Consider the following 22,022-nt stretch of genomic DNA (forward strand, 5'->3'; position numbering starts at 1 on the left):
TGGGCTTTGGGGGCGTAGGTGTGCGCGGCGCCGCTGAGGGGGCGGGAAGACAGGACCCCAAAAAAGGATGGGAGAGGTTAGGAGAAGGGGTGAAGTTCTAACACAGTCGTGGGGCGCCAGCCAACGGCGAGGGCAGCCGGCCGGTGCCGGGTCCCAGCACTTGCCCTATTTTTGTCCAGGCGGAGCGGCGACCAGACCCTGCGGAGAGCGGGGGCGGCCCTCTCAGTCTTTGCGGTTCCTCCCCCTCTTGCCCTGCCCCCTCCCCCTGGCCGCCGTCCTAAAACGCGGCGGGCGCCTTTAAGAGGGAGCTCGGTTACCCTGGGGGCGGGAGCCCCTCGGCAGAGAGCGAGGCGGCGGCGCTCTCGGCGCTCTCCGCGATGCTCCTCACTTTCTGCTCCTGCTCCCGCCGCCGCTGCCGCCACCCTCGCCTCCTCCTCCTCCGCCTCGAAGCGTCGTTTTCTGCAGCCGGGGAGAGAAGTGCTATGTCAGGAAAGTTCCGGGAGGGACTGGCTGGGGCCATGCTCCCCGGGCTCTCCTGCAGGCGCCCGCGCGCAGCTCTTTGTACGAGGTGAGGCGTGGGGTCCCCGGCCCCCCGGGGACAGGTAGCCGTCCGTGGGGAGCGCTTCGATTCGCCGCGGTGGGAAGGGTTGTGGGGTTGGGCGGAGTGTGAGGCGGGGGACGAGGCCGGTGAGACCGAAGTTGTGCCGGAGAAGCTTGGGTTTTCGGGAAGGTTTTTACAGCTGGACTCGAGGGATTTCGGCAGCCGGCGCCACACGGTGGGGCCCGGCCAGGACTCGGTGGCCCCGGGCCCCGCCTCGCCTCCCCTCCCGACGCCCCCTGCCCCGGCCCCTGCCCGCCCGAACCGTGAGGCCTTCGAGGAAAGCGCTCGGCTGCAGGTCGGCACCCAGTGCCGGTTTTGTCTCTGCCCGGCTCTCCCCTGGAGATGCTGCGAAGTGCTGGGAGTGAGAGGAAGGGGATGGAATCCTCCTGAACTTTTACACTGCGGGCTCCTCACTCCTTAGGGATGCAGTTCACCTGGTTTGCCCAAGTCGGAGGACTCCTTCCAGCTCCAGCAGTTCGGAGAGGTTGCCTTTTACATGTGGGTGAGCTTTCGGCGCTGTGGTCCGTCTCTCAGCTTTGATCGGGCTTCAGCATTGCATTGATTTTAGTCCTCATTCCTCCGCCCCTTTTGGGATTTTTTTTTTTTTTAAGGAAAAAAAAAAAATCCTGGAGGATTAGGGTGCTGAAATAAACAAGCAAACAAAACAACAAAACCCAACAATGTATTTTTATGAAATTTACCTCCAAGGCTGACTGAAATGTTCCAAGTGATCTTTTTAGTCCTCATGAAATATTTAGTCTTGATCTTAACACTTATGAAAGGCAGGTATCCCTGTAGTAGGATGCAGTATTTTTTTTGGTGGTGAGATGAGGTTTAAAGCATGTTTTGTTAAAGAAGGATTTTTTTGTTTATTGGTGAATTTGGTTTTCATTATATCTTAAATTAAGAAGACTCCAACTAATTTTAGGAGTAGTATTTCTAAGAATCTGAAGCAAAACCTCATATTTCTTGCATAATCCTTCTTGCTTCAGGCAATTTTACTCTTGGATAAAGTATGTAATAGATGTAATTATTTGATGAAACCTAATATATAAGTTCATTTATTGCCCAAATGGCTAAGTTTCTTTTTTCATGTATCCTGTGGGTAAAGGAAGCCCATTTTCTCACATTGCCAGTTCTCTTCCACCCCTGTCTATCCCTGTTTCTGTCTTCTTCACTCACATTCTATACATCCGATGTCATATGTAGATCACAGGTGCTGATGGCAAGTCCCTATACTTTGTAAAGTGTTGAATAGCCAGATTTTAGTGATGTAATTGATTATATCCAGATTATTTTGAAAAATAAAAATAGAATGTGAAAGCTTTAAAGAAAAGTGTCATGAAGTATTTTAAATTCTCAGGTATATGCTTTACATGTAACTTGTGTGTAGAAAAATGTACTGCAGAAATAGGGGGTATGGTAGGAGACAACTTTACTTGTAGTGGGGAAGTTTTGAAAGAAAATCATTCTAGAATAAACATTAATATAACTTTTTGTTTGGGATATAGATTTTCATTTCTGAGCACAGTTTTGTCACTCTGCTGTCAAATATGTTAAAACCTTGAAAAAAGAACTCTTCATCTCAAGCATTTTCTGAAAATTTGTAGCAAACTGAGCATTCTTGGAAAAATTTTGCTTAGAAAAAGTCACATACTTAAAACCCACACTGCAGTTACTATTTTGCCTTAAGTTTTCTGGACTCCAGGCAAGAAAATACTGCATTCAGAAAGAATTGGGGGTTCTAAGGTGGATGTGACTTATTTCCTAGAACTGTATGGATTAATATGAGTACCTTGAGATTTGGTATGTGATTTATTTGATTGAGATGATGGTTTTGTGAATATTTCTTTTTGAAACTAAATGTGTATTCACGTATATATCACATATACATGTCACAAAATTCTTATCTATCTATAGATGTGGATATTCATATATTTCTGCATCTCTTTATATCTATAAGAGGGTAAACTGTTCAGGGACTCAGTAATACTCCTGCACTAAGAATAGCAGATCTAAAAGATGAGAAACTGAACATGTTTCTGGCTAGGGCTTGTCATTGATTTTAGCAATTTTCATCAGTATCAGATAAGTTAAAAGATACTGTGTTTTCCAGCATGTTCTTGTTCTCACACCAGGCTTGAGCCAGGGAGCCATATTCCAGTGGTCCTAACTCCATATTTTTAAAATGGACTGAGTTATCATACAATTGGTTGATTGGATCAGGCATTTCTTAAGCTTCAGTAATTTATCTTCAGTAGAGGAATCCTGGCAAAATTTAGCTTGTCAATATAGTGTTTTCTTCTTCTAATTACTTTCAAGTATTCCCTGTTGGTCTGGGACTTAGAGAGTAAACCTCAATAGCATGGGAGATAAACCTTGGGTCAGTTTTGGTGCTCTAGTTTGTGAAGTGATGTCTTGAGTATTTGATATGAGAGAGATACCCATTTATACTTGGGAAAATGATACATTTGATACAGTGCTTCAATCTCAATAAACAAAACTTTGGAATATTTCTTACATTTTCCACAGCTGAAGCTGCTGCATCTCAGCATATATATGAACATTAGAAATGAAATGATTTTTTAGACATTTTTTTCACTTGCTGGGCATTTACCAGAAATGAGTTTATATTTGCTGCAAGTTTCCTTTACTTTGTTGCTTGTGGCAATTTTTTCTTTTTCCTTATTTTTTTTGCTACTGTGATGTGTATCAGAGAAGGCAGTGGCAACCACTCCAGTACTCTTGCCTGGGAAATCCCTGGCAAGAGTACTGGTAGGCTATAGTCTATGGGGTTGGGAAGAGTCGGACACAACTGAGTGACTTCACTTTCACTTTTCACTTTCATGCACTGAAGGAGGAAATGGCAACCCACTCCAGTGTTCTTGCCTGGAGAGTCCCAGGGACGGGAGCCTGGTGGGCTGCCATCTCTGGGGTCGCACAGAGTCGGACACAACTGACGTGACTTAGCAGCAGTGATGTGTATATTTAGGATGAGTTCTTAGTGTTTACTTGAAATGGACAGTGCTGTGTTTCACAGAGTTTATTTTGTGTATTTTCAGCTTAAAAAATAACATTTGAAATGTTTGACTATACGGGTGAGATCACAGACTTTCAGAATTATGGGATCTTGGTCCATTACAGTTTCAGTTTCCTGGGAATTTTCTGTTTAAGGTCAGACGCGGCCCTGATTTGAACTGGATGATCTACAAAATAGGTACTTTTGCAACCACAAAATGTGGAGAACATTCCAAATAATTTGCAATGTGGGTAGCCCAACATGCTTTAGTGTTTAGTTGGCTTGAGGCAGTGTGCCATGCTTGTAAAAAATGGTTTTTGAAGCTGACAGCAAGCTGTTTCATTCTTTGAGTTTGACACTTAGGATAAAGTGCCTTTTAGCCTCTGTGCCAGTAAATATGGACAGGATTGGTATTACTAATAAAAGTACTTTTGTTCCCGTTTCTGTATAATAGATTCAGAAAACTCAAGCATGAAATAGCTTAATATACTAGGAAACTCATTCATGTTAATTCAAAATGTAATGAAGGTTTGAGAAGGTTGGATTTTAACAGAGCTTTCAAGTCCTGGGCAAAAGAGTGTATATTTGCAGTTAGGAGGATCATCTAGTGGTCACTCTATTGAAATTAATAATGACTTTATTATTAACAGTATTTCCTTTGAGTGATAAACCTCCCAGGCCCAACTTTGATTAAAAACATCCCCTCTGTGCCAATCACCTAGCATATATATTAATTGATTCTTAATCATTTGAAACCCTCATGTGTCATTGTTGTCATAAGCTTTAGGTACCTTTGGTTTTTTACTGAAGCTTCTTGATTAACTTCTTTTCTATCAATTGATGGAGCCCAGTCTACATCATTAAAGCTGCTTTTTTTTGGCTGTGTTGGATCTTCTATTAGTTGCAGTAGGTAGGTTTAGTTGCTTTGGGGCAAGAGGGATCTTAATTCCCAGACCAGGGATTGAATCTGTGTCCCCTTTATTGGAAGGGGGATTCTTAATCACTGGACCACCAGGGAAGCCCCTTCATTAAAGCATTTTAAAATACGTTACACAATTTTTTTTTTTTTAAACATGAAAATGTCTAAGGATTTGCTTTGGGGAGGGAGTGCAGCAGAAGTGACATGATTCATTTCTATATTGTAGCTCTTACCTTCCAAAGGAAGGTGTTTTCATCTCTTCCTTTTTATTTTAAGCAAAAACAAATGCATAGGTAATTTTAGAGAAAGAACATTTGCAGGCATTTAAAGATGCTTGAAGTTTCGATCAAAATAAGGGTTTCAGCTCTGAGTTACCTAAGAATAAGTCAACGTCTGCACCAGGTGTTCATTACAGTTTCTGGCTGAGTGTCTGCTGCTGATCTAAGTTGGGATCCTGGGAAGCTATAGATTCAAAGAGAGTTGAGATGAAAAGGGGCTAATTCCAGGCATAGCATCTATTGCCTTCCAGAGCAAAAAATATTTGCCTGAGTGTCTACTTCTAATAAAATCAACTTTTCATCATTTTAGCTTGTTTTTTCCATTTCCTCCAGGCTATAAATGAAATATGGTGTTTTCATTTTTGATTAACCTTCCACTTCTAAAGTTTCACACTGTTCAGGACTAGCTTTTAAGACTCTGAGCTTGTTCCTAGCAGTACTTTCCAAATGTTTTCCCTTCTTTTGAATTATTGAGTTCTTTAATGATACATTATGAGTTTTGAATTTAAGGTTCCTCCATCTTCCTTAATAGGCCTTGGTTAATTTACTTCTACTTAAAGGTGCACTGATGTTGGTCACTTCTCATTTTTGTGTCTATATTTCATGTATAGTTGCTCTTATAAGGTTTCAAATCTTTATTCTTTATTCGTATGTGTGAAAAATTTAGAAAATCCAGACAGGCCAAAAAAGGAAAAGAGGAATTACACCTATTAACATTTTGATATATATTTTATGTGCATAAAGAAAAAACTTTCATTTTCTTAAAATGATACTTACTATTTTGTTTCTTTTAAACTTTCATACAAAGATGAATCACATCCCATATCATAGAATGATCTTCTGTAGCATGTTTTGAGTACTAAATAGTATTTTGTTCTATGGATGTATCATATTTTATTGGAGATATGCTATAATATCAGGCAGTTTTTCCTTTTTTAAAATTGCTGATATATAGCAGTAAATATCTTAAAGCTCAGTTTTTGTATATATCTATGGTTATTCCCTTTGAGTAAAACCCTAAAAGTAGAATTTTGGGATAGGGATAAAGGACACTGATGTTTTTCATTGACCTCAAGGCATTTTATTAGTCCCAATATAAAATCTGTAGAGTTCATCATAGCTTTCCTTGATTACCTTCTACGGTCTTTTTGGTTAGTCTAATATGAAAGACTCAAGTCAGATTGCATTTGAACTCAGACCTGACTGACTAGGGCTTTATCCAAGGTAAATAATGCTAAGTATAATATTTACAAAAACTCAGCTATAAGGTACAGCCTCAACACCAAACCATCCAATAGTGCCCAGTTATAGCTATAAAGGCTATTTCCACCTAAACAGGAATAGCAGTTGATAGCATGCCCTGAGAATTCTCTTATTCTTAAAAAAAATTTTTTTAACATATTTGTTTGACTGTGCTAGGTCTTAGCTGTGGCATACAGGATCTTCACTCTTCTTCATTGCACCATGTGGGATTTAGTTCTCTGACCAGGGATCGAACTCCAGTCCCCTATATTAGGGCATGGATTTTTAGCCACTGCACCACCAAGGACATCCCTCTCTTCACTGTCAGTCTCCTTACTACATTACCATCTGAACTACTGGCCATGTACACTGATATATCCATAATTGCTGTATGGTAGAGTAATTAAATATTGTTTCTTATATAGCCATCTCTAAGATTTTAATGATTCTATTTTTTACCCTTTGCTGCCAACAGATAGACTCCTAATGTCCTCTGTGTGTTTATATCTCTATATCTGTATTTTATATATTTATCTCTTTCTCGCTCTCTGTCAATAATACAGAACTTCATCATAGCCAGAAATTACCTTTTGAAATCAGATAAGTGTCCCTCTGACTACCACAAAAACATAGTTACTCCTGGGAACAATTTAAAGGATATAAAATGGGCAAAAGCTAAGAAAAGGACTTGTGTGAAAAACTCACGGATTGATAGTTTAATGTAGAGAGAAATTCTCTTCTTCATTTTTATGACTAAAGTTATCTTTAGCTGTCAGACATGACCCTAATGATGGCAGAATGGCATTTGTATTTTCATGTACCTTTTTCATTTTTAGAATTTAGTTCTGGCTGTAAAAAGGAAACAGAAAATAAACACACACACACACTCCCAAACATATTTTCTGGGTCAGCTGTTCTTTTTTCAGATATTGTCTTCTCCACTGTGTGGAGACCATGCATGTCCTTTCCTCCTTTTTCTAAGTCATGCCGAGCTTCTCTGTCCCCTTTTTAGTGTTAGTGGCTCAGTGTGTCCAATTCTTTGTGGCTCCATGGGTTGTAGCTTCCCGGGCTTTGTGACCCCAGGGACTGTAGCCCGCCAGGCTCCTCTGTCCATGGGATTCCCCAGGCAAGAATACTGGAGTTGGTTGCCATTTCCTTCTCCAGGGGATCTTTCTGACCCAGGAATTGAACCCAGGTCTCCAGCATTGCAGGCAGTTTCTTTACCTACTGGGTGCTTACCTGTTTTAGCATTTCAGAATAAATTTTTTGTTTAGATGAGTTATTGTTATGTGTTGTTATTATACTCAGTTTTTCCCTTTCACTCTTTGTGGTATAGATATGTGGATGCATCTTTGGTTGTAATGAATGGTTATTAATAAAAAATAAGGAGTTCGAGAATCTCAGCATTTATATTTCTTAGTACTCAGTTGCTGTGGGTTAGCTATAAAAACTTAGACACAGTGGTAAAGTGAAGTCAAATACAAAAATGACTGAAGTAATAAACTTGATTACCTTTGGGTAATTATTTCATTCATCAGGTCATAAAACTAAGCTTTTAATATTTTCTGTGTTCCTTTTATGATATAACTTTTCTTTTGCATTCCAAGTTTTAAAATCTTTTCATCCTACTAATTTCTCTCATCTTGCATAAGGACCCACCAGAATAGAAATGATCTCTGAGGCTCATATAACAGAATCTCATTCTGGTGAGATCTTTGCTCTTATCTGGATTCTAGGTTGGAATACAATTTTAGGAAAAGATCCTTCAGGTAATTTTTTTTAAGTGGATAGACAGGGAAGACTCACATGAAAAGCCTTGTTGCATAACATAAAGCATCCATTTGCTTTGTGGCCCTTGTAGAAAGGAAATTTTCTGTTTGTCTAATATAAACTTGAGACTTGGAGTGATCACTGCATTGAATGCTGTCCTTCCCAGTGTCTATGTTAAATTCTTATTCTATTCAGTTCCAACATAATCAATATTCTGCATATAAGAGGAACTTTCACATTTGTTTCATTAGCCATTAGATAAACTCTATATTTGCATCATTCTAGGGCAGTGGTTCTTGCCATTATGAAATCTGTATTGAATTCACCCACATGGCACAGCTGTAAAGAATCCGCCTGCCAATACAGGACAGGTAAGAGACATGGGTTCGATCCCTGGGTTGAGAAGATCCCCTGGAGTAGGAAACGGCAACCCTCGCCAGTATTCCTGCCTGAAAAATTCCATGGACAGAGGAGCCTGTTGGGCTACAGTCTATGGGGTTGCAGAGTTGAACACAACTGAGCACACATGCACATGTGCATACTCATATATACATATGCACACTCATACAGCACTTTCAAATATCACTGTCATGGGCTACATCTGGTAGAAGAAATCAAATGAGAACCAGGCATGAATGAAGTATAATAAAACCAGAAGATCCACAGAAGCATAGACAGTGATGCTTATACAGCAGTATTTAGTGTTTTTGTCTAGGAATTGTAATTCTCGTGATTATGTGTACAGTTGACTTTGGGTAAGTGAATTCCCTATGGTTCCTTGGTCTTAACTCCCATATGTCAGTTGAATCAATACTTTGTGAACTTGCAAAGCTTTCTGATGCTTTGGGTTTTGAGTGGTGGGCCAGAGGACTTAGAATCAGGTACTTACTGACTGGCACCGTCATTAGGGCATTACCAGTGGGGAACCCAGCAACAGGTAAGCATCACCACCAAACCCCAAATTCATTCTCCCTTGTGATTTTGTGATGCATGATGAGAAATTGTTCTTTCATGTTTAAATACAGCTATTTTATCAACTTTATTTTTTTATTTCTAAAGGTTCAAAATGAGCATTCCAGATTTTCTTTAAAATTTTTCTTTGCTAAGACATGATTTTTTTGGTAGGGAGGGAGCATAGTAGGTGTTGGGAGGTGATTTGCAGTACTTTGAATTTAGAATGACAATTATGTAACCGTTTTTACTTAGATCAATGCTTCCCTATTGTTGGATACACAGCAAACTTGATTGAAAATTAAAATTTAGAAATAATAGAAATGGAAATAAGGTTGTATTAAAGGAGATAATTATTTTATTCATGAACTCCTTCCTTTATTCATGAAAAGTATTAGTGGAGAATCCTTCAGCTATCGAGGTTTCAAGAAACATTTTCTTGAGTTTAAAATTATTTGTGAGCAGTTTGGTTTTAGAAGACTTTTTTAGGACCATATGCATTTAGTAAAATTTAATTCTTGTAGTAAAAGCTTCCTGCTTTTAGTCTTCATTTATTTTCTTTTATTTCTTACCCTGTGACCTACTTTTCTCCCACCCTTCCATCAAAAAATAAAGCAGAATAAAAAATAAACTATAACTTTAAAATCAAAATATATAGGCATATCTCAGAGATTTTGCAGACTTGGTTATAGACCGCTGCAATTAAGTGAATATTATTAATATAGTAAATTGAATCATGGAATTTTTGGTTACCCAGTGCATATAAAACTTATGTTTATGCTATTCTGTAGTCTATTAAGTGTACAATAGCATGATGTCTAAAAAAACAATGTGCTTAACTTAATTAAAAAATACTTTATTGCTAAAAAATGCTAACCATAATCTGAGCCTTCAGTGAGTCATAGTAGTAGCACCAAAGGTCACTGATTACAAATCACCATAACAAATATATATAATAATATATATAATTATAGAAATAAAAAAATGGAAATATTGCAAAAATTACCCAAATGTGGCAGACATGAAGTGAGCAAATACTGTTGCAAAGATGGCAGCAGTATCTGCAAAGCACAATAAAGCAAAGCAAAATAAAACAAGGTAGGCATAAGAGACCTGGGTTTGATCCCTGGGTTGGAAGGATCCCCTGGAGGAGGGCATGGCAACCCACTCCAGTGTTCTTGCCTGGAGAATCCCATGGACAGAGGAGCTTGGCGGGCTACAGTCCATGGGATCTCAAAGAGTCAGAAAGGTCTGAAGTGACTTAGCACACACACACAGGCCTATACTAGTCTTCAGCCAAGTACTTTTGCATTTGTGCTAGTATGTAATATCATACTATCATGGGACATAACATTAAAGAATGTTGGAAGAAAATATGGACAAATGAGAAATTATATTTTCTGTTTTCTACTCTTGGGGTGCCCTCATTTTACAGCACAAGCAACAAGGTATAATCCAGTGTTTACTTTGTGTTTGTATGTCTGTTTGGTATGAGTCAGTGTTCTCCAGAGAAATAGAACCGACATGAGGTATATTTGATTTATTAAAAGGAATTGGTTCATGTGATTATGGAGACTGAGAAGTCCCATGGTTGGCCACCTGCAAGCTGGAGACACAAGAAAGCGGATTGTGTAGTTCTGAGAGCCTGAGGGATGTTGGTGTAAGTACCAGTTGAAGGGAGATGCTTAAATTCCCAGCTCAAACAAGCAGAATTCAAATCCCCGCTTCTTGACCTTTTTGATTTATTCAGGCCTTCAATGGATTGAGTGATATCTACTCACTTTGGGGAGGGCAGTGTGCTTTCCTCAATCTAATAATTCAAATTCCAGTTTAATCTGGAGAAATACCACAAATGCACCCAGAAATAATGTTTAATCCAGGCACCCTGTGTCCTAGTGAGGTTAACATAAAGCTAACCATCACAGTGAGTCTCCCCACTAGACTTGAGAGTTACATAAGATGAGATATACCTGTTGTTTTTCATTGTATGCCATGCTTAATCAGAAACTGGTGGACAGCAGATGATTAATAATGATTTGTTAAAGGAAGGGAATGAATGTAAAGAGTATATGTTAAGTGGAAAGTATATGTCAAAGATTTATAACATGAATAGCATGTTGAAAGACTGAGTATCAGGTGGATGTTAAGATGTGCCAGTGAGGTAATTTTAGTTGGCATATGATGATTCTGTTGACTTTTCCTTTGTCTTTATTTGGTGGCCACTTCAAATATTAAAACTAAAGTCTTAATAGATTTTTGAGGTCCAAGAATTTGAAGTATGACCTTTAGATTTTTCAGAATCTTCCCAAGTTAAACAAATTACTTTGATCATGGCAGTGAATCAAGGTCAAAAGAGAATTGCCATTATCTCTGAGGATGAGTCAGCTTTGCTCTTCAGCGATCCTATTTTGAAATGGCATGCCAAGAGCAGAATGATCTTTTGCTCTATGTTGTTTCTCTTGCACCATTTTCTAACTTCCCACTTAGGAAAATGTTTAGTAATTCTGTATTTTCCCTCACATTGATTATTGGAATTTGCCAGGTAATAATTATGTTTACAGGGCCAAGGGACCAAGGATTTTAGCATCTTTTAAAAGGAATACATAAAAGTAAGATTGATACTTTTGAACTGTGGTGTTGGAGAAGGCTGTTGAGAGTCCCTTGGACTGCAAGGAGATCAAACCAGTCAATCCTAAAGGAAATCAGTCCTGAATATTCATTGGAAGGACTGATGCTAAAGCTGAAACTCCAGTACTTTGGCCACCTGATGCGAAGAACTGACTCATTGGAAAAGACCCTGATGCTTGGAAAGATTGAAGACAGGAGGAGAAGGGGACGATAGAGGATGAAATGGTTGGATGGCATCACCAACTCGATGGACATGAGTTTGAGCAAGCTCTGGGAGTTGGTGATGGACAGGAAAGCCTGGAGTGCTGCAGTCTTAGACATGACTGAGTGACTGAACTGAACTGATAAAAGTAAGATATATATTAATGTTTGATTATTAGTTATACAAGTATATACTCAAGAGGTTATTTGAAGTATCTGGTGATTCATTAAGGTGTTCCAGGTCCACATTCTGTGACATTTCTATTATACCATCAGAGAAATTGGTCTGATTGATGCTGACGTGTGTGGGATACTAAGGTGGTGGGGATAGGGAATCTTTAAACATTGTCTTATACCAAGAGATGATGCTTGGAGGAGACCGTAGTGTAAGTGTATATGTCCCCTGTTTGTTTTTGATAGCGTGTCCACAAATCTCCAACTAAGTATCACACTACCTGGCACGTGGTAGATGCCCTAAACATTTTTGTTGAATTGGCTTGGCTGCACCTCTCAGGGGTAGTCGTAGTCAGCAACAACAAGTGTTGTTCTGAAAAACAAGAAAGCCATACTATAGTTGCATCTGGCGGTAGAGGAATAAACTGGGCATGGTGGTAGTAGACTGTTTCTGGGTGCAGGAAGGAATACAGACTTAGACCAGATTTGAAGCAATGACAGAAAAATTGTATCTCTTTTGTTCTGAAAAGAGACTTTGAAGGTCACTTCTCTGAAATAATTGAGGCGGAAGCTGGAGTGAAGAAGGTCAGAGGAAGAGAACCAAAGGTATTGTGTCAAAATCACAGTGTAGAATCTTGAGGTGAAAAACAAGACTAAATTCAGTTTGCGTGACATATGGTTGACTTTTCTGGTTGCTCAGGTGGTAAGAAATCTGCCTGAAATGTAGGAGACCTGGGTTCAATCGCTGGGTAGGGAAGATCCCCTGGAGAAGGGAATGGCAACCCACTCCAGTATTCTTTCCTGGGAAATTCCACGGACAGAGGAGCCTGGTGGGCTACAGTCCAATGGGGTCAGAAAGAGTCAGACATGACTGAGCGACTAACACTTTATCATATGGAAAATAGTCATTTCCGAGGGTGAGGGATAGAATGCTCCACGTCACTGAAGTGCTGGTGTTGGGGAGAACATGGTTTTCTTTTCTGAGTAGAACTGCTAGCTTGTAACTACTGGGAACCGATGTGTGCCACTTCTTTACATGTGCTGTTTCATTTAACAAGGCCCCACTGCAGCTTTAGCAACTAAGGTACCCCTTGGTCATTTTTCTGAGGAGGATCTGAGAAAATGAGAGAGTAAGTAACGTGCTCAATGACACATAGCAAGTAAGCAGTAACCAGGCACTCTGACCCCTGCTGCGGTGGACGCAATGGGCATCTGGAGGAAGGGCTTGAAAGTACTCAATAAAAATTTATTTTTACGCTGAGTTTTGATTCCCTCCAGAGGACATGCCAGAATCATATGTTTTTTAAGAGACGTGGAGAAGAGAGAGCAGCATTTTCAGAAGAAATATTTATGATGGTGGAAACATTTAGTTTTAATTAGATAACTTAACGCCTTGGAAACTTTCGTTGTGCCAATTAAATGTCGAATCTTCATATAGATAGTTGTGTAGGGTCAGATGGGTTATAGAGTTGCTTAGTCAGTTTAGTTCAGTTACTCAGTCGTGTCCGACTCTTTGCGACCCCATGAATCACAGCACGCCAGGCCTCCCTGTCCATCACCAACTCCCGGAGTTCACTCAGACTCACGTCCATCAAGTCAGTGATGCTGTCCAGCCATCTCATCCTCTGTTATCCCCTTCTCCTCCTCCCCCCAATCCCTCCCAGCATCACAGTCTTTTCCAATGAGTCAACTCTTCACATGACATGGCCAAAGTACTGGAGTTTCAGCTTTAGCATCATTCCTTCCAAAGAACACCCAGGGCTGATCTCCTTTAGAATGGACTGGTTGGATCTCCTTGCAGTCCAAGGGACTCTCAAGAGTCTTCTCCAACACCACAGTTCAAAAGCATCAATTCTTTGGCGCTCAGCTTTCTTCACAGTCCAACTCTCACATCCATACATGACCACAGGAAAAACCATAGCCTTGACTAGACGGACCTTTGTTGGCAAAGTAATGTTTCTGCTTTTGAATATGCTATCTAGGTTGGTCATAACTTTCCTTCCAAAGGAGTAAGTGTCTTTTAATTTCATGGCTGCAGTCACCATCTGCAGTGATTTTGGAGCCCCCCAAAATAAAGTCTGACACTGTTTCCCCATCTATTTCCCATGAAGTGATGGGACCAGATGCCATGATCTTCATTTTCTGAATGTTGAGTTTTAAGCCATCTTAGAGTTGGTTAAGGAAACAGTTTTAAAAAGTGGAGTGGCAAGCTGAGCTGTACCCAGAAATTCAGGTGACTGTAAAGCGGGATTAAAATAAAGCTTTTGCAGAATAGCATGAAAGCAAACAATAATTAGCAGCTCTTTAAAATTTCATTGATTCCCAAGAGATGTTTGTGGGAACCAGAAAAGTGATCTAAAGAGTAATGTGAAAAGATAGGCACAGTTTTTTAAATTAATAGATAATATTGGAAGAAATATGGGGTACTTTTAAAAGTAGTGATGATAGATTACCATATTTAAACTTTGCACATTGAAGTATAACAAAATTATGTTCTTCTCATGTTTCTTATGCCCTTTACTGATCGGAGTCCATTTCTTGCATAACAAAAGTACACTTGACCAAAGGATGAGGGACATTCTAAAAACTTTCACTTTTTATTGATGTATAGATTTACAGTGTTGGTGTATTGATTTACAATGTTGTGTTAATTTCTGCTGTGCAGCAGAGTGATTCAGTTGTATGTATATATACATTCTTTTTCACGTGTTTTCCACTGTAGTTTATCACAGGATATTGACTATAATTCCTTGTGCTATACAGTAGAACCTTGTTGTTTATCCATCCTACGTATAATAGTTTGCATCTGCTAACCTCAAACTCTCCATCCATCCTTACCCTGCCACCCGCCTCCTCCTTGGCAACCACAAGTATGTCCTCTATGTGTGTGAGTCTATTTCTATTTCATAAATAAGTTCATTTGAGTAATATTTTAGATTCTACATATAGTGACATCCTATGGTATTTGTCTGTCTCTGATTTACTTCACTTAGATGATCATCTCTAGGTCCTTTCATGTTGCTGCAAATTGCATTATTTCATTCTTTTTTATGGCTGAGTAGTATTCCATTGTGTAGATGTATCACATCTTCTATATCCATTCCTCTGTAGGGTATGGATGGACATTTAGATTGTTTTCATGCCTTGACTACTTTGAATAGTACTATTATGAACATATGGGTGCATGTATGTTTTTGAACTAGACTTTTGTCCAGATATTTGCCCAGCAGTGGGGTTGCTGGATCATATGGTAATTCTATTTTGAACTTTCTGAGGAGCCTCTGTACTGTTTTCTGTGGTGGTTGCACCAACTTACATTCCCACCAACAATGTAGGAGGGTTTCTAAAGGATAAGGAACATTTGAGTAACTCTTTTTGTCACCATTTTCCAAAATTTTAAACACTGTCTTCTCTTCTACCCATGAACAGTAGACATGTTGAGACAGGCAGGCGAATGCTTATTTTGCTTCCTTACCGTCAACACATAAGGAGTAGAGTTTTTTTTATTTTTTAAAGGAATGTCTTACCATTAAACAGAAATGTTAATGTTTGTACTTCATGTATTTATAATACATGAAAATATTCTTCAAGGAGAAATCTTGAATGTAAGAAAACTACTCATTTTACGAGATTTAGAAAATAAAGAAGAGTAAGAAAAAGTGTAAATCACTGATACCACTGATGCTCTTGTTGGTCAGAAACATCTGTTCATATTTTGATATTTCCTTCTAATTCCTTTTAAAAACTGTAAACATATCGAGAGCATATAGTATATATGGCTTCATAGTCTGTTTTCTTTACTCAATCTGCTCACATAATATTTTCTTGTATCTTTATTAAACACTGTTCAAATACAGCTTTAATGGCTACATAGCATTCTATTATATAAATCGCATAATTAACTCAATCTGTTTCCTTAATATGAACCTTTAGTTTTATTTTACTCTGTACATGAATTTTTCACAGCCTTATTAGTTTTATTTAACATATCATAAAATTCAGTCATTTCAAGTTTATGGTTGTTTACTGGTGTTTGATAATTTTACCAAGTGGTGCAACTGTTATCATAATCAGTTTTAGAACATTTTCTCCCCCACCTAGTGAGATTCCTCATGTCCATTTGTAGTTAATTCGTCATCTTATCCCTAGTTCCAGCTTACCACTGATCTACTTTCTGTTTCTCTGATTGTCTTTTCTAAGCATTTCATCTAAGTGGAATTATGCAATACATGGTTTCTTGTGACTGATTTCTTTTTCTTTCCATATTTTTAAGGTTCATCCATGACACAGCATGTATCAGTACATTATTACTTCTTATTGCTGGATGTATTTCATTGTAGGGATATACAGGCACACCTTGTTTTATTGTACTTTATTAAGCTTCACACATTGTGTTTTTTACTGGTTTTTTTTTTTTTTTTATAAATTGAAGGTGTGTGGCAACGCTGTGTTATCAGATGATGGTTAGCACTTTTTGGCCATAAAGTATTTTTTAGTTAATATATGTACCTTGTGTTTTAGACTTAATGCTCTTGAACACTTAATAGACTACCCTATAGTGTAAACATAACTTTTATATGCACTAGGAAACCAGAAAGTTTGTGTGACTCTCTTTCCTGTGATACTTGCTAAAATTTATTGTGGTAGTCTGGAACCAAACCCACAGTATCTCTGGGGTGTGCCTCTAATGCATTTTGTGTATCCCCATTCACCAGTTGATAGACATCTAGGTTGCTCCTAGCTTTGTGCTGTAAAGAATAATAACGCTGTGATCATTGACATGCAGGTCTTTGTGTAGACACACATTTTTGTTTCTCTTGGGTCAGTACTTAAAAGTGGAATTGCTGGGTTCTGTAGGAGTGTTATTTTTTTAACTATTTGAGAAACTGCCAAACGGTTTTCCCAAGTGGTTCCATAGTTTTACATTCCCACTAGGAATATATAAGGGTTCTTATTTATCCAAATCCTCACTAACATTTGTTGTTGTCTGTCTTATTTATTATAGCCATTCTAGTGGGTGTTAATATCTTAATGTGGTTTTTAATATGCATTTCCCTAATGGCAATGGTGTTGAATATTTTTTCATGTGCTTATTATGTATTTGTATATCTTCTTTGTTGTAATATTCTATTCATATTTTTGTTCAATTATCAATTTAGTTTAAATGCTATTAAGTTGTAACTGTTCTTTGAAAATTCTAGGTACAGGTATTTTATATGTTTTTGCAAATACTTTGAGTCTGTTTCTTGGTTTTAAAAATTCTTAATTATGTCATCTGAAATGCAAAAAATTGAATTTTTATGAAGTTCACATTGTTAATTTATTCTTTTGGTGTCACGTGTATGAATTCTTTGCCTAACCCAAGGTCTGGAAGATTTTATATATATTTCATTACTTAAACTTTTAAAGGACATTTAAAAATACTTCTAAAGAATGGATTCTGAGAAGTACAAGTTTTAGAAACTTTTAGTAGTCAGCATTTTGTATTTGCAGTTTCCGCATCTACAGATTCAATGATCTGTGGATTGAAAAGAACTGAAAAAAATTTCAGAAAGTTCCAAAGAGCAAAACTTGAATTTGCATGCACTTGCAACTACTTATATAGCATTTATATTGTGTTAGGTATCATTATAAGTATAATATAAGATATAAATAATTGAGAAGTGATTTAAAATATATGGGAGGATATGCATATCTTAATTTCAAATACTGTGCCATTTTATGTAGAGGAGTTGAGCATTTGCAGATTTTGGTATCCATGGGGGGTCCTGGAACCAGTTCCCCACAGATCCTGAGAGATGACTGTATGTATTTTTTAAATTTTTGTTTATTTGTTTATTTACTTTTGGCTGTTCTGGATCTCCATTGCTACATGTGGGTTTTCTCTGGTTGTGGTGTTTGGGGGCTACTCTCTGGTTGTGGTGATGGGCTTCTCATTGCAGTGTGGATGACTGTACATTTTTAATAACGTTTTTTTAAAGTATTACATACAACAGGAAGATAGACAAGTCATAAGGGACTCATGTGAAAATTGAAATTTGAAAAAATAAATCCATGTATGTAACTCCCACATGAATCAGGAGGAAATGTTGCTAGCTTCTCAGGAACCTCTCAGAACTTCCTATAAACCCCTTCCCAGTCATTACTTGTACTCTTCCCCAAAGTTAATCAATGGTTAGTAACACCGTAAATTAATTTTGCCTTTTTTGAATTTTATTTAAATGGAATGATATTGTGTATACATTTTTGTGTCTTTTGCTTAATGTTTTATTGATGAGATTCATTGATGTGGTTTGTTGCAGTAGTTTTCTCGTTTTCATGGCTGTATAGTATTTCATTTATGAATACATCACATTTATTTATCAGTTCTACTATTGATGTTCTGTTTTTGGATATTTTTAATAGTGCTGCTAGCAAAATACTTGTACTTGATTTTTGGTGCACAAATGTGAGCTTTTCTGTTCAGTGTATACTCAAGGGTGGGATTACTAGGTTATGGAGCAGGCCTAACTACAAACTTACTATAAATGGCAAGCTGTTTTCTATAGCCAGTTACATTCTATCCCAGCATCAGTGTTTGAAAGTTTTGTTTGTACCACATCCTGACCAAAACTTGCTGATTTTCTGTCTTTTTAATTGTAGCCATTCTGTTGGATTTGTGTCTTGCTGTGGTTTTCATTTGCATTTTTCTGATGAGTAATGAGGAAGAGCACCTTTACTGTGTTTGCGTGTGTGTGTGTGTGTGTGTGTGTGTGTGTGTGAGAGAGAGAGTGTGTGGCTATTTGGATATCTTCCTTTGTGAAGTTTCTATTCCAGTTCTTTTGCTCATCTTTCAACTGGGTTTATTTATTTATTTTTGATATATTTGTCCATATGAGTCCTTTGTCAGTTATATGATTGCAAGTGTTTTCTGTTTTCTGGCTTACCTTTACTTTCTTTTGGTCAGCTTTTCAGTCATTCCTTTATAGCTAGTGCTTTTGGGGTCTTATTTGTACTTTAAAAATAAACTTGATATGGAGACTTTGTTAAGATTAAGAAACTTAAACTTGAGCTGACTCGAAGCTGGTGTTTGGTGTTATGAGCACCATCCAGTTTCCTGTCCATGCCTCTTCCAGTGCTGAAATCCTGCAGAAGTCTTTTCTCCCACCCTCCCTGACCCTGAGCGCAACTTCCAGCCCCTTGAGACTGATATGGACTCTGTTCTGCTCAGTTTCTCAGCCTCCCAGCTGGCTCTCTTACTCAACCTTAAGCTTCTCAACTGTTTTTAAGCCTTTCAGCTGCCGGTTTTCAGGCTCTCAGCTTCTTGCTGCCTTGAGAAAGCCCCTGAGCTGGCATTTTAGAATTGGCCCATGCCTCCAGGGAAGAAGTATCTTTGAGTGCTGAGTTATCTCACTTTTCCATACTTACTTCTCTATAAGATCTAGGCCTCTCAAGTTATCCCTCCTTTGGTATCTCTTAGGTGACTTCAAAGAGGTTTAAAAAAAAATTATTCAGGCGCTTTTGGTTGTTTTTGTTTGGTACGTTGGTCTGCCACAGCTTGTTTTTCTTTGCCAGGATAGGGAGTCTCTAGGAGTTTTTTTAAATTGATGTATAGTTGATTTACAATGTTGTGCCAACCTAGAAGTGTTTTTTTAAGGCTGTTGATAAGCTTGTTGAATTATAGTAAGGCTACATTTCCATTGATGGAGTATTACTTTGTCAGAATTATTTTCATCTTTTTTAAACCTCTGAAAATTTGCTAAGCAAAAAAAAAAAACCTTGTAATTTTTATTAAACTTTTTATTTTTCTTTTTATTCTAATGAGACAGAACATTGTTGCAAAAAATGATTGGCCTTTTGCATCTTCCATTTATGATTTGCTTATTAATCACCATGGTTTTTCATTAATTTTTAAGAACTATGTAATGATGCTTTTATTAATAAATAAGAATTTGTGAATTTGAAGATAAAGAATTGTTACCTTAGTGAAGTTAAAAATAATTGGCATTTCCCTTGGTCTTTATAATGTTTCCAGACTTTTGAAGGCAGGGGTTGTGTCTCTTTTGTGTTCTTTTTTGGTTTCTGGTAAGTGGAATAGTCCAGGTTATCATGAAGCAGATTACATTAAAAAATAATGCAGAGATAGGATTAAAAAGCTCTTGAAGATTGTTCCTTATGTTCACTTTGAAAATTTTCTTTGGTTATTGATTTATGTTATTTCATTTAGGAGCATGGCCTCAAAGTCTTATTCCATTTTTGAGTCATTATCTTCTCTCTCGTATTGCTTCACATCAGTAATGTAGGATCAAACTCTCCTTTGTGCTGTCTGTCCCACATTTATTAGGGACAAATATCTGCCTCATAAATCTCCACAAATGTAAAAGAGGGATTATGTCTCACCTTCCTCACATGAAACTGAATTAATGTCATTCCTAGAAGTAGCATATAAATGCTGAATGGCAGCCTTGCCAGTTGCATTTTAAAGGGGTTTAAGGATAAGACAGTTTTAGACTGACTTCAGAGTTCTAAAGCATGATTACAAAATTTTTAAAAATCTAAAGCATTCTTCATTCACACTGTAACCCAGTGTTTGGATTTTAAGAAATCATCCAGACAGTTTAATTTTTACTCACATTATGAGAATAGTGTCTGAGGATGAGGGATAGTGGAATTTTCCTTATCATATTAGGCATACTTTGTCTCTCTTATTGTGGAAATATAATTTGACTCCCAGAAATGTCCTTGTCTTAGTCACTGCCCTACCTTCCTTTTTTGGTCATTTCATCAACTCTGCATAAGCTATATATTTGCTCTCATGCTTCTGCCTCTGGCCCTTGGGGAATGGTATTCTGAAGAAAAATTGGAGTCTGTGGGGAAGGCTGGTGTAAAAATAAAATCCTCAAGGTGTCAGACCTAGGATGTGGGCCAGATCTAGGGATAGCATTTTTAACATCGCAGATTGCTGTATTAAAGGGAACAAACGAACCTCTCTCTTCTCCAGGTGATAAGGGGGGCAGCGAAACATTTTGAAAAGAGTAGGGACTTTGGATCCAGGCTGCCCTGGGTTCCAATTCTAGCTGTCCCACCAGCCCTGTGATTAGAGACAAGTCACACTCTGAGCTTCGGTTTACTTGTCTTCATTTGTCAGGAATAGTGATAATAACATGTGAAAGTCTGGTACATGGTGGGTGTTAAGAAATGGGAGATATGATTACATTTTTAAATTTTCTCTCTTATTCTGATATAAGACTTTTCCCCCTCCCTTCATGATCGTGATTCATGGACTAGAGCCAGGTTACCTAGGTGCTAATCCTAGCTCTGCAGTTTAGTCACTGTGTGACCTTGGGAAAGCTACCTACTTTGTAGCTCAGCCTCCTCATCTATACACGAGGATGGTTTGGATGCCCACCTCCTAAATTTGTTACAGATACTAATATTTGTAAGGTACCAGAATAGTGTCTGGCTAATATGTAAGCACTAGGTAAGAATTTGGCATAAGAAAGTAAACACTCAAAGCTGACATGAATTGGTTATTAGTATTAATAGAAGCAATGGGATTAGGGTTAGGTCTGGGGCACCATTGTTGTGTGATAAGTGATCGCCCGCAGGTAAGAGAAGTAGACTCACAGGAGTTCGGTGAGATAAAAGTTGGCAGCTCTGAAGCTGTCCCAAGTTCAGATGGCTGCTGTTCATCAGTGGGAACATCAGAGTGGTGGAGATGTTTGCTTTTAGCTCATTCTAATGAAAATCTGCAGAGAAATGTCACAAGAATGGTTTCTGCTGTGTTCTCCACATTAGGAAAAAGACCTAAAGGAATGGGAACATGACTCAGGCAGAAAATACTTCCATGCAATACTCAGCTGACACTGGCACTCCATAATGCCAGATAGCATCTCCTTTTGTTGGTAAATATATATATTTATATGTATATAAATAGTATGTTTCATGTATAAAGTTGGTGGTTGAACAAATCTAAGGATTATTTTCTGAGTACCATTGAATGTCATACCCATAAAATATTTTTTTTTTCATTTGCTTTGAATTAGCATAAATAATACCAGCATTGTCTTTTTTGTTGAATTTTTATAATAATTTTCTTTTATGTCTTACATTTCAGGTAGTGTGAATCTTCACCTAAGGATTTGTTTTAATACAAGTTGAATTATCTGGTGTACTCATATAGATGTTTATATGTTGCTGTCCTTCACAGTTCACACTTACATTAAAAAAACAAAAACCCATAGGTACTGCTCAAAGAGA

The 22,022-nt window shown here is 38.0% G+C and overlaps 1 protein-coding gene across 1 annotated transcript in view; it reads left to right on the forward strand.

Annotated features, from left to right (window-relative positions):
• Positions 1–329: 329 nt before the first annotated feature.
• Positions 330–22,022, forward strand: part of GPR63 (G protein-coupled receptor 63) — a 76,977-nt gene continuing 55,284 nt past the window's right edge. Inside the window, exon 1 of the mRNA XM_027551372.1 lies at positions 330–568. The gene's annotated coding sequence lies outside the window, so the exon portion shown is untranslated. The remainder of the gene's footprint in view (positions 569–22,022) is intronic.

The sequence above is a fragment of the Bos indicus x Bos taurus genome, chromosome 9 (assembly GCF_003369695.1).
Source record: "Bos indicus x Bos taurus breed Angus x Brahman F1 hybrid chromosome 9, Bos_hybrid_MaternalHap_v2.0, whole genome shotgun sequence".
NCBI lineage: Eukaryota > Metazoa > Chordata > Mammalia > Artiodactyla > Bovidae > Bos > Bos indicus x Bos taurus.